Source organism: Buteo buteo, chromosome 2, assembly GCF_964188355.1.
Source record: "Buteo buteo chromosome 2, bButBut1.hap1.1, whole genome shotgun sequence".
NCBI classification, from domain to species: Eukaryota; Metazoa; Chordata; class Aves; order Accipitriformes; family Accipitridae; genus Buteo; species Buteo buteo.
In genome coordinates, this window is record NC_134172.1 from 70,962,150 (window position 1) to 70,977,432 (window position 15,283).

Sequence of the window (15,283 nt, forward strand, 5' to 3'; positions counted from 1 at the left end):
ACACTGCAGAAACAGAGGAAGCTATCTGAGATATTACTTCACTCTGGCTACATCTTACCACTTTGTTTCTGAAAGTTATTGCTCCACAGTGCTTTAAGGGAAGATGAGTTAGCACAGCAGTGTGCGTTTGTCTCATCTGCTTCAGTACAAAGTCACCCAGGTTGACTCCAACTATCACAAACAGCTTAAAGTAAGGCAGCTGACTTTGCCCAAAGTGGATGTGCAGCAATGCCTCAAAGTCCTGCCAGCTGAGTTCCAGATACATGAGCTTTGGCAGCAATGTGGGAACAAACAGCTTGTGGACAATGATGTTTCACACTTCCACAGTTCTATCTTCTATGAACATGCACAGACCCAAGGCCTCCAAGGCCCGTAATGCTAACATGAGACCCTAGCAAGAGTTGGGTTGGAATAAACCTCGGAACAAACCCACTGATCACCTACACTTCAGTTTGGAGGCTTTTTATTTTAAATATCTGACCTACTGGGTTGAAGAGCTGCTGGCTCTACAGAATCCGAAGGCCAATCTTTATCTTCTACCTGCAAGAAAAATGAAGAACTAGCCAATGCCTTTGCCGTTAGCGGTTTGTTGGCATCACAGCATTTTTCAGTTGTAACGATGGAGGCTGTGGTTTCACATTCAGTGGCACAGGCAACCCCCGCCCTCCACACTCACCATGCTGCTGGCACAGCTGTTTGTGCAGCTGCGCAGTCGACCAGAACAGCTGAAAAATTCCTTTCAGCTGACAGTTCAGTTTACCCCATAACCATGGAAAAAGGTGTGCTGATTCACAACAGGGGCAGTACAAAAACTAGGACAACTAGCTGCGGGGAGAGAAGTGGTCACTGAAAAAACTGACGTGAATTCACAGCCTGAGAAACAGAGTTTGTCCTGGAAGACCTTGATAGGAAAGCTCAGCAAAGAAAGGGTCAGTCTACACACGCAGCTCCCTCTAAGGCAGAAGGGAGTTGCAGATATGAATTGGGGGCTGTGCAAGCAGCAGTACAATGTAAAGCAGATTTTCTTTGATTAGCCATGGCCTCTAATCTCTCCTGTGCCCCCCTGCAGCGAATTCCAGAGTTCAACAGCCCCCACTGGACTTTCCTATTAAGGCTCAAATCATTAAAAGTATTTGTTTAGTAAAGGCTAAAGCACTCGGGTCCCAGTGCCTGAGAGCTCTGTGAGGTTAAATGTTGTCAACCTTTTGAATGCAAGCCATATTCCACAGGGTCTCAGTGATTTACTGGTAGAGCTATACGGAAATTTTATCTCTAGACTTCACTCCAGCTCATTTCAGTAGCTAATGAAACTGCTTGGACAAAATGAGCTAGCATGGTCCCAAACATAATTCTGGGCCTGTGGCAAAGCCTCTGCCAGAGCCTGCATGCTTAGCAGAGATGCCACAAGCTGGCCTTCTCTGACACCCAAAAAGGGATCTTCAGCTGGCTGAAAGCTGATGAGCTTCATGGCAATGTAGTGTTCAATTGTGTTGACCAAAACAGGTGTAACAAAGAAAAAAACCCTGACCTACCAGGCTCTCCATCAGGTAGCTTTCTTAAATTTAAATTTTCACATCTCACATGTAAATCAAGGATTTACACTGCCCTAGGACCAGGTTTCTTTATCCTAACATTTTTTACTGATGATGATGATGATGTATTCCACGTGAACCAGCAAACATGGTTTGAATATTGCGAGTCTGACCCACATCAGCTTTGACTCAACACTGTTGTTTAGGGCAGAAGGTGTTCAAAGATGGGAAGGATCAGTTCCCAGAGTCATCCAGGATTCAATTTGTCTATAACTTCCAAAAGGATGAATATTTCTCACAGAACACTCCTAGTTACACCCTAAAGAATATTCTTCAACTGGCCTCATTTCAATTGTAAAAGTTACATCAGTGAGATCGCCAGGAGTTAGTGGACAAATCCACATTCCTGAAAAAAAATGATACTTTGAATTGAAGCTGAACATGATATGGGGCAGCTGGAGAGTCTGCATACCTGCCCTCCAGGTGAAATGGCTGCCTGACCCTTGAAGGAGACAACATGTGGGAACCAGCAAGCAAGCCTCCAGAGCTCAGAGCCCTCGGGGAAAGCTGCTCCCAAGCAGCCGGCCTTGGAGAGCTGCGGAGGGGTCAGTGTTAAAGACTGCTGAAGAGCCCAAGCCTGGCAGGCTGCCCAGGATGCTGACGATCCCAGCAGGTTATGGGAGATCCATTAGTCTGGAAGACTTAGCTTGAAATAGTCCAGCGATGGGCTGCATAGACCTATAGCAGTCACCCCGATTAGATCTCCAGAAGCGGACAGGTGACAGCCAAGAGATTTGAAGAGCTAGAGATGGGTTTCTGGCTTTCAGCTCTCTGCCCATCTGTCAGCAGACTCCCTAGGAGCTGGCCAGGTGAGCTGGAAGGAAATCAAGCAGGTTTTCAAACCTGCCTGGCAGGCAGTGAAAATACTACCTGGTTTCTGTCAATTTTGCAGAAAATGTCATACTCCCCCAAATATCCAAGCCGCGATCAGCAGGAAATGCTTTTCCTTTCCTGTGAATATTTTTGAGATTTCAAAACCTCCTGGTACCTACTTGGAAAAAATGTTGATAATTTTCACAAACTGAAAATTGAGAAAAAAAAAAGAGGGATGAGTCAATACAAAATTTTGTTTCAAAAACATCTCCTTAATTATTTTTTTCCAAGACAAAACATTCACTGAAACCAATTCTGCACCTCTGAATACTTCCATTTTAAAAATCTGACATATTCAGATGAATAAGATGTCCTGTTCAGTAACAATTGTACTCTTAGTTTGAATGTCTGCCTGCATCATTTAGCTATTACTGAGCATACAGAGAGTTGTAAAAATTGGGGGTTTAGTTCTTAAGCCTATTTGTACCAGTGTTCATGTACAATGTCTATGATATTTCCAAGCAAACAACCTTGAAAGCCTAGACTTCACAGAAGTATCAGGCCCTGCAGAACATTTCGCTGGCACTTAAGACTTACTTGCCTGTAACAACCAATGCCTTACTAAGAATTTCATACTGGCTCTTACCTTGAAAAACAGCTAAGAATAATCCACGGAAGGTCTCTTTCACCCCAGTGAAGTAGGAAGGATTTGTTAGTCATGACCAGTTTCTTTCTTCTGTCACTTTGCCAGGTACCTAAAGAGAGGCTGCTCAATTCAAAATCCAACTGCAACGCAGATTAACCTTCCAGTCTCCAGCACACCAAATCCTCCTGCCTGGCTCACTTAAATCCTAGATAAGGCAGGGGTCTAGTATTGGCAAGTGCTTACTATGAAACATGCCTCACTGAAGTTTACAGCACTTTGGCACTCCTGAAAAATCAGGTCAGAAACAGAAATTTTCATTAGATTTAAACCCAAATCCAGGTGGTTACATTTAGATCGGCAGACTGTGGTATTAAAGGAAGGTAATGTGGCCTCACAGTAAGACACAATCAACTTCCACTTTGAGTATATATTTGATGAGAGAAATTACCAAAGAAATGTCATGCTTTTGACCAAGACCTACTTTTTCACTTCCTCTCCAGCTCAGCCCTGTGAAAGACCCGAGTACAAGCTAACTTTTACCTCCAATAAATATCATTATGTCTTTGACCTTTACAAACAAAACAAGAAAACAAACCACAGAATCACAGGCCACTCTTAAACAATGCTTGGGTTTGATCCAGTCATTGTTTTCTGTTTGAAAAGGGAGAGTAATATCTGCAAATGCACAAACTAGTCATGTGTGTAAATATGGAGAATCAGGCAGAGCACTGCCATCAAAACAATCACCTAGCCCAGGTATCAGAGCGGCTTGTGTCTATTACATGTGGTGGTCACCTGCACAAAACAATTAAGCAGTTAATTGTTTTTCTAAAGGACAAAAATGAGGATGATGATGTGGTACCCAAAAAGGTGCTACTTGTTCTTCCTGGTCTCATAATTCTTCTGGTTTCTATCTGGTAACAATTTGGTATGAGAATCACCTGAGAAAGAGATCACCACAGAGCTGGTTGTTTCATTTGGGAGATGAAAAAGAATGACTTTGCTGATGTGTGCACTGAACTGGACTCTTCTATCGTATACTTTAGGGTGGGTTTTTTTGCTTTAAGCACTTAGGGAAAGAGAGGAGGAATTGTCTTCCAGAGGGCAATTCAAAAGTAATTTATTTCTTTCCATATGGGGAACCTAACCTTTAGTTCCGAAACTGGGCACATAAATTTGGGCAGTTTCACATGATCACCTCTCCTCTAGTCATCCTTTGCTGATTTTTGTACAGTTTCTATTTCTATTTATAGTTTCCTGGATGTGATGGACATCTTGTTTGACCTTCTGCATAACACAAGGCCACAGAATTTCACCCAGTTTTCACTGTAATAAGCTCATCTTGACAACAACATGGTGGCTGCTGCATAACATTAAACAGAAACATGTTCAGAAATGCACAGCTGAAGTCCCATGTGCCTGAGAAGGAACAGGCTGTATAGAAGCAAGAAATGCCCACAGGTAGTATTTAAGATGATCCAGGCAGACACAGCTTAAAGAGCCATTACACAGTCCTGTCCAACACCCACTGCAGTCCTTGGAAGTGGACGCTGAAATGCGGTCATAGTAATCCTAACATCGGTTGTCGTGGGGAAGCATGAAAAGATTATCTCGATCAATAGGAATATACATACAGCACTGGGAGAGGCACACTGAACCCACTATACAGACTGGGATAACTGTCTGTACAAACAAAAAACAAGGAAGCCTTCCAGAACAAGTGGGGCCCCAGGCATACAGAACACCTGGTGGTTTGGCATACCATTACACAGCTTAGATAAACAGTTCTAGAAGTATTCTGGGACCAGGGAGAGTATTCCCAGAATCTCATGTGACATTTAAAATGGGATCTTGTGCTATATGTGTTTGTGTCTAGGGAGATAAAAGTCTCACTTTCAGAGGGGGAGATGGGCACACTCTTCATACTGAGTACAGCAGGCTGTCAACCCAACGGCTATCTGTTTTACCTACAGTCGAAAGAGGTCTTGACTGGAAGCCAGCTAAATAGGGGAGATGTTAAGTATCAAAAGATAACCATTTTAAGTCAAAAAAACCCCAAACATCTAAACCCCAAATTTAATCTGACCAAGCCAAAGTAATTTGTAGTCTATTTCATGGTGCTTTTATGATTACCATTACTGTTTAATGCTTAAACTGTAGTCGTGACAAACAGATCTGAAAACTCACTGTGCACACTGGCTACTGTGCAAATAATGATACAGTCAGGATGTCTTTGGAGTCATATTCACTGGTACACACATGAATTGCAAAAAAACCCAGCTTAAAATTACCTCCTGAAACTTTCTTTCAAGATGCATATTAATGTCAGTGGACTTTCCAGGACTTGTGGTGCAATCAGGTGTTGGAGAGTGAGTGGATTTTGAAGTGGTCAGCTTTTCAAAAGGGACAAAGTGCTCAACCATCAGCAAATAAAATAAATAAGGCAAAAGCTAAGGCCAGCCTTAGACCATCCATGCCATCTGCCAGCTCACGGGATTGAGCTGATTTCACCGCAGTGGAACTTTGCCAGGCTAAAACAAAGAAACCACAGAACTTATGGGCAGCCGCTGCAAGGAGGCGGGGGCCGTTCAAGAGCTGTTGAGTATATACCCTCCTCCCTGGATCGCAGGCTACGTGCTCCCAGAATGCCCAGGTGTTTGAACCGCATAGTGCAAATGAAAGTACAGGGAAATGAGTTACAAGAAATCAGCATGCCATGAATAAAACTAACAAGAAACAAAAAGGCTAGAGCAGCTGATAAATGCCTCAAGTGCAAGGGGTTGATTAATACAAACAAGACCAAATCTAAGGATTTTGAAAGAGAAGCAAAAAGGACAACAAGGAAGACAGAGTTAAGTTCCAGTTAATATTCTTGCTATATTTAAACTAGACATTACATATTGGAGAGGGCTGAAGGAAGAGCTAAGAAGAACTTCCTTGCTCAACTTAAAAAACTTTTACGTCTTCCTAAGATCTCAAAATTCAGTAATATTCCAGACAGGAATGTATTTCCTTTATAATAAGTGTTATCTAATGATTCTCATGTGAGACTGAACTCTTGTTTTCTATTCCCAGCAGCAAGTGATACTGGACAAATAACTGAGCTGAACTGTGCCTCAGTTTCTCTTTCCACAAAATGGGGGAATATCACCTTTTATAAAGCACTTACAGCTGTCTGAAGTGCAAGTTAAGTGTGTAAGTTTAAAATACAGTTACTTACATTAAATCATTCATTAAGCCGGCCTGTATGTTCCTATTTTCTCCCCATGCTGAGCTTATAGAGGAACGTTCTGAAAAAACTTCATCTTCAACAATCAATAACCAAGTTACCCATAAAGTTTGTATTTCATAAAAGATCATTCCGCTTACTGCTAGTGGGAGATAGAAAGCAGAGTTTGTTGGGGAAGAACATGTTGGGTGATAAATCTCCCCTCCAAAAGTTCAGGCTTCCCTGAATTTTGGAGCTGAGCAAGAGGCCTATCATGAACCGTATCCCTTTGGGGCTGCATGGAAGATACCCATCCAAACCTAGATGGTGAGCACAGACAAATAAAACCTTTTTATACATGTTTTACTAACAGAGGGACCTGTCCACTGTCTTAGCACGTGGAAGGAATTGAGAAACCACAGAACATACTCATCAGAAAGAAGGTGAGCAGGCAAAGCCACTAGTTTTTGCATTGTCCCTTCTCCTCCCTGCAGGTACGTGGACAAATGCATTTTTTATACAGTTGGTCTGCACTGGTAAAACTCTGGGGAAAATATAGACCACATCCTGGGTTCTGAAGGTCAACATATTGAGTGCACAATGTAGCCAAGGAGAAAAAATAGGTAGGGTTTTCTTACACTAGTTGGTATCTGGCCTCTTCTTTTTACATCAGGGACTTGAAGGGAAAGCACAGTCATTTACTCAGAGTGCCTCACAAATATGGATCCTCACAGCAATAACAAAAGTGAAATATCGTCCCCTCCTCATGAGATGGCTTCATGTCTCTGAGCAGAGCTGAGAAATTCTCTTTACTGAACATAAAGCTTGTCCTAATGGGACCTTGTCACACTTTGGTGGGACATAGTCACACTTGAATATCATGACAATGGGGGGATACATCACCTTCACACCCTCTCTTTTGCTGAATGTAGCTAGCAACGTCTGCTGCCCATTTCTATGTGCAGATTTGGAATGGGATGCAACTGATGTTGTTGCCTTCTCATTCTGATCCTGTGCACTTCTCATAGCCAGCCCTGCACATTGGGTTAGAGACCTAACCTTCATCAGTGCTGTTCAGAATGTATCAAAATGTTCATCTCTGAGCAGTATTCATTTCTTGACCAAGACTCCTGACTTTGTTACATTCTAAAAAAGTTACACTGAAACAGTGGGTTCGGAGTTCCGCTCCCTCTGTGTTGTAGGTTAACCAGCAGTGCTCCCAACTGTGTGCCCAAGGTAGACTGTCATCAATGACAGAATCTTGTGCCAAGGCTTTGGTGGTCTACTTCAATGAGAAGAACTGAACTCTAATTCTGCTATTGTAGTCTGCCTCCCCTGGTCTACTGGATCTGAACCAGAAAACACTTTCACCAAAAATGACCTTGGAAAAAGCATTCTTCCTTTATCCGGTCAAGAAAAAAGCTAGAAAACCAATAAAATTTTTGGAATGAACCATCACTAGGACACTTTCCAGAGGCCAAATGTGCACAGATGTTACACATCTGCACAACCCAGTCAGCCAGCCCTTCCAGCAATATCTACTTGTTGATAAAGTACTACAATTACAAAACCAGCTTAAATGATGGAGTTTGTTCTCTTTGATCAGGTTTCACTCCTTTGTTCTAGCTGGTTGTTCAGAAGTCTTCCACATATATGCACGTTTCTGTGGGATTATTTTCTACTTCACTGAAAAACTCCATTTTCCAACTGATGGAACACCTTCTTTTCTTTCTACTGCGCATTACTCCCAAAGCAGGCAGTGAGTGAACAAACGAACAATATCATTTTTTCTGGGAGGAGACCAAACAACTAGTGCCTACACAGTTAAAGGTTTCTACGAGCAGGACTGAAACTAGCATTATCACTGGACATCAGAACAGCAGTGATTCATGCCTCCATGCTCTAATCTAGCCCCCCCCATCTCAGATGAACACGGGAATTGCCATTCTGCAACAGAATCTCATGAAGAGATGTGCTGTACCACCTATGCATCTAGGAAGTGTTCAGTGCCACAGAACTGTGACCTGTGGGATATGAGGCTGACGATGGTGGATGGCAAGGCCAAGCCTGGGAATTTGCAAGAACAGGGCTTCATTTCATTCTTTCCAAAAAAGCACATGTTAATCGCAGAGTGTAGTATTGTACTTTAAAGGTTGACATGATTCTCATCATAGGCAGACATGATCTTCCACATGAAGGACTTTTCCAACTTCCTACAGATTCATTCTAATTGGAAAATGTAAGATTTTATATCCTTTGCAAAATCCATCTGTTACCACTAACTCTGATAACCCTGGCCCACCTTAAGACATGCAGCCATGCCAGCATGCTTTTGGAACTCACAGAGGTCTTGTCACAGGGAGATCCAAGCTTAATTACTCATGGAAGAAGTATAACATTTTTGTGCCCCAACTTTGCAAGCTATGTTTTGTACATGTGTAGGAGTTCCTAGAGGAATTCACTGGGATAGAATACCTTAGGCAGTTTGGAAAGCTCTGTTCTGTTTTATTCTAGTCCACAAAAGTTAGGTACATAAATTTGTTAAGTTCAGAGGCTGGGGTTGAGACCTGAGGAACTATTTGAATGACAGTCTGAAAACTGTCAGTGTTCAAAGGGTAGGAACTACCTGAAAAACAAGTTAAAAAAGGCAGTATTAGAGTTTCATCCCATTTTAGAGCAGAGTTATGTGTTGGCAAGGGTCTTAGGCTGGGTTTTCAATAAGGCAGCAGGGAGGAGAATGGGGGAGACTTGTACTGGTGTTCCAGAAGTAGGACAACTGGCTGGAAAGAAGCAGCTGCACAGATAAATTGGACCAGCAAACCCTCACTCTGCTAAGATGCCTGAAGCCAAGGCTGCCTGAAAGGGGGAAACTATGGCCCCACTTCGGAACAAACAAAGAAGTGGAAAGGCCTCAGGCTGGGTCATGCCTCGTGAAAATGACAACAATGTATTTTTAAGCTAAACAAGAAAAAAAAAAGGAAAGAAAAAGGAACAAGGAAAAGTCGGTCCACCCACTCAGCCATCCTTTCACACAAAATACTAAGAGCATGGAGATGGGGGCAAAACATACTTATTTTTAGTGCTGCTCTTTGTTTATAAACTGCAGCTCCCCCAAATATGGGGTCACTGACATAAGAGGTTACACTCAGCAAAGTGCCCATCCATGTGAAACTTGCTTCCTGTCTGGGTCCTGACATGAGCACAAATTTCAGAGATTTGGAAAGAGTGACTGAAATTCTCTCCTTTCTCCAAAGAACCTAACCTCAGAGTCCAGAGGATCTGATAGAAATTCCCATCTAAACAGAGTGAGCAGAACTGCAGTTCTGGATTTACTGGGACCTTCAACACAAAATGGATGGCAGAGAGCTAAGGGAAGAATGGAGGGATTAAATCCAGATGGACAATGAAACCCTACTGACACTTAAGGATGCAGAATGAAATCTCTCCCCTCAAGTATCTTTTTAGTGTTCAGGTTAGACAATCTGAAGAGGGACTCACTGCAGAACTGAGATGGGATGGTCTTCAGTTCCAAGAACATCACGCATCCTTGGAGGGAGGAGGAGGTTCCTCAGATAGGTGTCACAGAGGAGGCTTTGCCTGAAGTCCAGAATGATAATAATGCCATGGAGGATCCAGAAAGAAACAGCCTGAACTGTAACAGGTCCTAGACCTGAGTATTAGGGAGTAGATTACACTCAAACCAGTGTTGCCACATTTAGATGCATGAATGAATGGGAAAGAGATAAAAGGAGGGAGGCCACAGCTGTCCTAACAATCAGTGCTGTGCCCAAAGAAGTGGACGTGAGCATAAGGAAAAATTATTGGACAGACCCTTACCAACACTAGAGTGTGAAGAAACAACAGGGTGCCCTCCTCACTCTAAACTTTCCCCACTCACTGTAATGCACAGCTTCAACCAAGAAACTCAGACGCCTGTGTGGCAGCATTCACCAAGTCACAGGCTGTGAACAGTTGCTCTTCCTTCTCCTTTTCACTTGCTGGAGGCCCCTGCCTTCTCTGAGAAGCCTTTTCCTTCCCTGATTTTTTGAGTTGCTGACCTAACGGTTTCCCTTTTTTTTTTTTCTCCAGTGAAAATATAGCAAAGAGGAGTAGCCCAAGCCTGACCATGGGGAAGAGGGGTGGGTACATTACCAGAGGGGTGGGTACATTACCAGAACCCTCTGTGAGACTCAGACAGTTTGCCCATGTCCATGATTCTCCCATGGCTGCCAAGGGAATACAGAGAAGGTGCCCAGGCAATAAGGAGGGGGGTTAATGATAAAAATTGAGTTATCAGGGTCTGTGTGACTTCAGTGTCTGTTTTTGTTTGAATCTCAAAGCAAAGGGAAGGGAGAGGGAAGGATAGGGAAGATGTACTGCAGCCTGCTCCCATCTGCCAAGGAAAAAGGTTCTGCCTGGAGCAGGAGCAGGAAGAACTCCCCTAAGGATGAAGAAAACAGCTTACCTCTAGGAGATCCTAAACCGAACTAATGTGTGCTCACCTCAATGCTACTGCCTCTGAATGCTTCAGATACATAAAAGGAAGGGGGAAAAAGGCAAGGTGTGTCTGGCAAAACTGCTAGTGCTATGCCTAGCAGAATGGAACTGAGAACAGAGAACACAGGACTGCAAAGTATTCCCGCGTCACTGAGTCAGGCTCCTGCTGTTACTGGTAGGCACAACACGAGCTAGCTAGCTGAAGACTAGTCCTGTATGTCCAAGTACACTTTAGTCCTATATATGTGTTCCTCCTATACACTCATAGGAGGTCAATTAGTGGTCAGGTACAATGACACCACTGCCTTTCCTTTGAGCCCCTCAACATGAGTAAGAAGTAGCTAACTTGCAGGGCAAGGAGGAAGGATAAGGCGGAAATGGCAGCCACGAGAGTTGGTCCAAAAAAGTTGGAAATCACATCCAGCTCAATTTCTAATTTTAGTCACTTTCTGAGGCCATCAAACACAACATCCTATTCTGCTCACCAAACCACAAATTTAGTAAGTGGCTAAATCCTGAGGAGAGTATCGTCCCTGGTGTGCATGTGATTGCTGTATGCACAGACAAGAGTAGTACATCAGCTGGGCAGTGGCTTCTGTGAAGGAACAGCACTAGCCTGTGTTACTTACCACGGACTCATCCCTTCTCCTCCCTACTGCTGAAGCTTCAGAGTAGGCCATGAGTAGCAGATAACTCCTTATTTGTTTACCTTCCCTTTTGTCATCCTTCAGAACAGTGGGAAGGAGGTCACAAACTCTGTCACCCTTGCCAATAAATGGCTCTAGAGTGCTAATGACCTTGAGGCCCAGCTGATCTGGATCAGGCTGGAATGAGCCAACTGGAGCAACTGGGAAAGCTTATATGGCATCATCTGTCATCTTTAGCTTGGGTTTGTCCTGAGCTGAAATTATGCAAACAGCTCATGATCTGAGGCCAGTGACAGACCATTACTCATAGGCTGGCCTCTCTCAGCACTGAAGTTTGAGCTCTTCATTCATCACCTGCTTTGACAGCTCTCTTTGGTCAAATGGAGGAACACATTGCCATGTGATACTACTGTGGGCAGAATTTGACAGCACTCGTGCATTAGATGTATGTGTGAGTAGTAGAAACATCCTCAAGACATTAAGGAGAAATAAAAATATTACTGTTTTGCTGCAGTGTTTACCAAGATGTCTCAAGTTAGAGAGCTACTTCCTCTTTCATACCGGGTAGCTTCATGTTTACTACAGGGTAAAAGTAAGCACACAAGGCAAACCACAGCATAGATGATACGCAGCAAGTTCACACCTTACCTTACCCCACAGTAACATATTCACGTCTCCCTACCCTTAGAAATACTTATTTTTAATACCCCCTTAGGAATTTTTAATAATACATTATGCCATCTAGAAGCTGTTTAAAATAGGGCGCTCTCTCTGGTTTATTATGAAGAAAGCCTTTATGCTCAGTGTGTTCTGACTTTTTGAAAACAATGACTACAAGCTAAGTGGTACATTACAAATGCCTTAGTCCCATCTTGCAGCGGTATTCTGTGACCCCCCCCAAAGAACTGTGGGATTCGAGACTTTTTTTTGTAGAGGCAAAAGCTAGTCCTAATTAATTCTGTGTGGATGCTAATTTGGCATCCACTTTGGAAGTAAGTAAAATTAATTTGCATGACAACACTTATACCCTGGAAGAGTATCCACGCCACTGAGGAATAGCGATCCATTTAAAATTCATGCATAGACTTAATCCAAATTAATGACTCCGTATAAACAAATCATTTTTACTCAGCCACAGGGAGAAAAAAAACCCGTAACTTGTTTCCCAAATCATTTTCATAGGCAACTTTAAACCTCTCGAACCAGCGAGGCCTGCCACGTCTGCGTGGGCCAAGCAAGCGTAGTGCGGTCACGACCAACTTGTTGACAACCGTTCGGGCAATTCAGTCGTGCCCTGGAGCACCTTCTGCTATTCCGCTCCCGGTCCCGGGCTCCTCCTGCCCAGCCCGGCTGGGCTCGGCGCGATCCGCCCCCCGTATCTGGACACCGCAGCCCCGGACCCCTCCGTTTCGGTTTGGACCCCCAGCCCTCCCTCCCCCGCGGGGCCCGGCCAGGCCGGCGCGGCAGCACCCTCTCCTGTCCCCGCTCGGCCGCCGCAGCCGGTGGGTGCCGGAGCCCGGGCCGCCAGCAGCCCGCCTCGGCCGGCTACCGCTCGCCTGCCCGCCCCGGCCGGCGGTGGCTGCAGCCGAGGGCTCGGCGGGCCCGGCGCTGGGCGCGGTGGCGGCGCTGCCGAGCCGCCCTGCCCGGCTCCGCCCGCGGCGGCCCTGCCTGTCCCGGCGGCGGCGCGCAGAGCCCCGCGCTGGCCTTTTTCGGGGATTTCCCTCGGCCCAGCTCCGCTCGGCTTCTTGTAACCAGAAACACATGACGGTGAGTGGTGAGGCCGCTTACTGTTACTGCAATTAAGTCTGTTGGTAACCGAAGCTGCATCACCTAATTAGAGCAGCACGAAAAGCAACTAACTCCCTGCAACGCGACGCCTTGGGGCTCGGCCCTGCTGCCAGAAAACACGCGGCCTTTGCACCGCCGGACCCCAGCCCTCCCTCCCCGCCAGCCGGCCAGGCCGGGGGGGCAGCGGAGGGGAAAGGAGAGGGGGTGCGGGCTGCCCTCCTCCCGCTGCCGGGAGAAGGAGCGGAGCGGAGCCTGTGCCCAGCGGCCGGCAGCGGCAAGGGCAGAGCGGCTCGGCCCGAGGGGGCCCGCTGCCGCGGGGGGGCTCTCGCTCCGGCCCTCCTTCTAGGAGGCACCCCGCAGCCGGTGGGCTCGCCGGTGGGCTTATTTGGTGTGGCGGTGCTGCACCCGAATCTCGACGTGGCAGAGGCAGCGGAATTCAGGAGTAGGTGTATGCGCCCACAGCCGCAGTTCATCTCTCCCAGAGGGGCTCCAGCTGCGCTCTCGCACCGGCAACTCGCGCGGTGCCCATCCACGCAGGATGGCAGCCCTCCTTACTCACCGGAAAACACGAGTCACACATGAGTTCTGGGGCTTTTTGCACTTGCAGGCTGGCGTCCCCTCCCCCTCCCGACGTGGGAATCTGATGGTCCATGTGCTTTCGCTTTTGCATTCGACTGACCTACATTGCAAGCAGTCGCTTGGAATCGCGTTGCTTTCCCAGCTGATTTTGAGCTCAGACTTTCAAAAACAAAACAGTGTCTTAATACTTCTAATGTCCCTGCTGATGCCGCATGCACGCCATCGTTCAGGCAATCCCTTTTACAGAAACCTGCTGTTCTCGTTACACTGATCCTTGACATCAGTTCTGGCTCAGAGCCTATCATGATGGAAAAAAAATACTGTGTCTTTGCAAGCATTCGCATTATCACAAGGAAAGTAGGATGAGGAACAGTTAAATCAAAAATATGCTCAAACACCAAGTGAATGGATTAAGGCACCTTCCAATACTGCACATTCTACAGCTACTGGATCGCCAGTCTCGGATGTTCGCAGAAGTATGTGGAAGTATGTTCACGTAATCAGCTCACCTGGAGTCTCCACAATGGTTAAGTTATAATGAATAGTAAGCGAGGTAGTAATAAATTGAACAAGTAGCTTGTTTCAGTCTGTAACTGCCATAGCTTGGAGCGCTGCGGCATTCCAGTGAAACTCTAGCACAATCTAGGAAGCAGAAAAAGGAAATGCGTCCGTTCAGCTGTGTATTGCTCAGATCTGGCAACGCTTAACAGGAAATGGGAAGAGGATCCTTAATTTTCAAGCAGTGTTTCCCAAAACCATTTGAAAATCTACTGAGTCTTGGAGTGCTGGCAAATTTACATAGCAATTCTGCAGCGGTAGAGCTTCAAAGGCCTCTCTGTGTGAGTAAGCCTCACATTTGCATGTGCAAACAGCACTAACGCATACAAAACACAGGCCCAAGTTTTCAGAACTGTATGCGTGCTTTTATGCAGCCAGTATGCACATAAAATTACTGTAATTGTACTTCCATATTAAAGGTATGTACCAACCCTTTTAATTTGTATAGAGATCACTGTTTAATTACCTGCACTATGCTATAATCTAACTTCAAGAAAAATTGTGCTATAACAGTATATACAGGCATCTAAACACATATGTGTATACTGCTTGTAAATATGAGTATTAGCTGATGTATTCACTGTATCCAAAGAAAGTAAAGAAGTCTAGGGCCTGCATAGTACTGCATACAAAAATTAAAATAGATTAGTACCCAAATGAAGCCTGGTTTTACAAGATATTTATTGTAGGGAGAGTTATGTGCACTGTGCCACTCAACATCTTTACCTTTTTTTTTTTTTTTTTGGATGGTGAAATTAGAGCTGAAGTAGAGGACACCATTTTTCTTAGCTGGGAAAACATCTCTTGAATTCTGCACAATAATTTTTACCTGCAATCATACACACTCATATTAAGAAGAGAATTACTGAGGTTTGTACAGAAAACAAAGGACATTTCTGTACTTTTCTGTGAATCCATAGCAGCTCCATGATCATACAGAAACCCAGTAACTGTA

At 44.9% G+C, this 15,283-nt stretch overlaps 1 long non-coding RNA gene across 1 annotated transcript in view; it reads right to left on the reverse strand.

The window, feature by feature from the left end:
• The window catches only part of LOC142026251 (uncharacterized), a 51,361-nt gene extending 37,435 nt beyond the window's left edge, over positions 1-13,926 (reverse strand). Inside the window, exon 1 of the long non-coding RNA XR_012648793.1 lies at positions 13,751-13,926. This is a non-coding gene — a long non-coding RNA (uncharacterized LOC142026251). The remainder of the gene's footprint in view (positions 1-13,750) is intronic.
• Between the last annotated feature and the right edge of the window lie 1,357 nt (positions 13,927-15,283).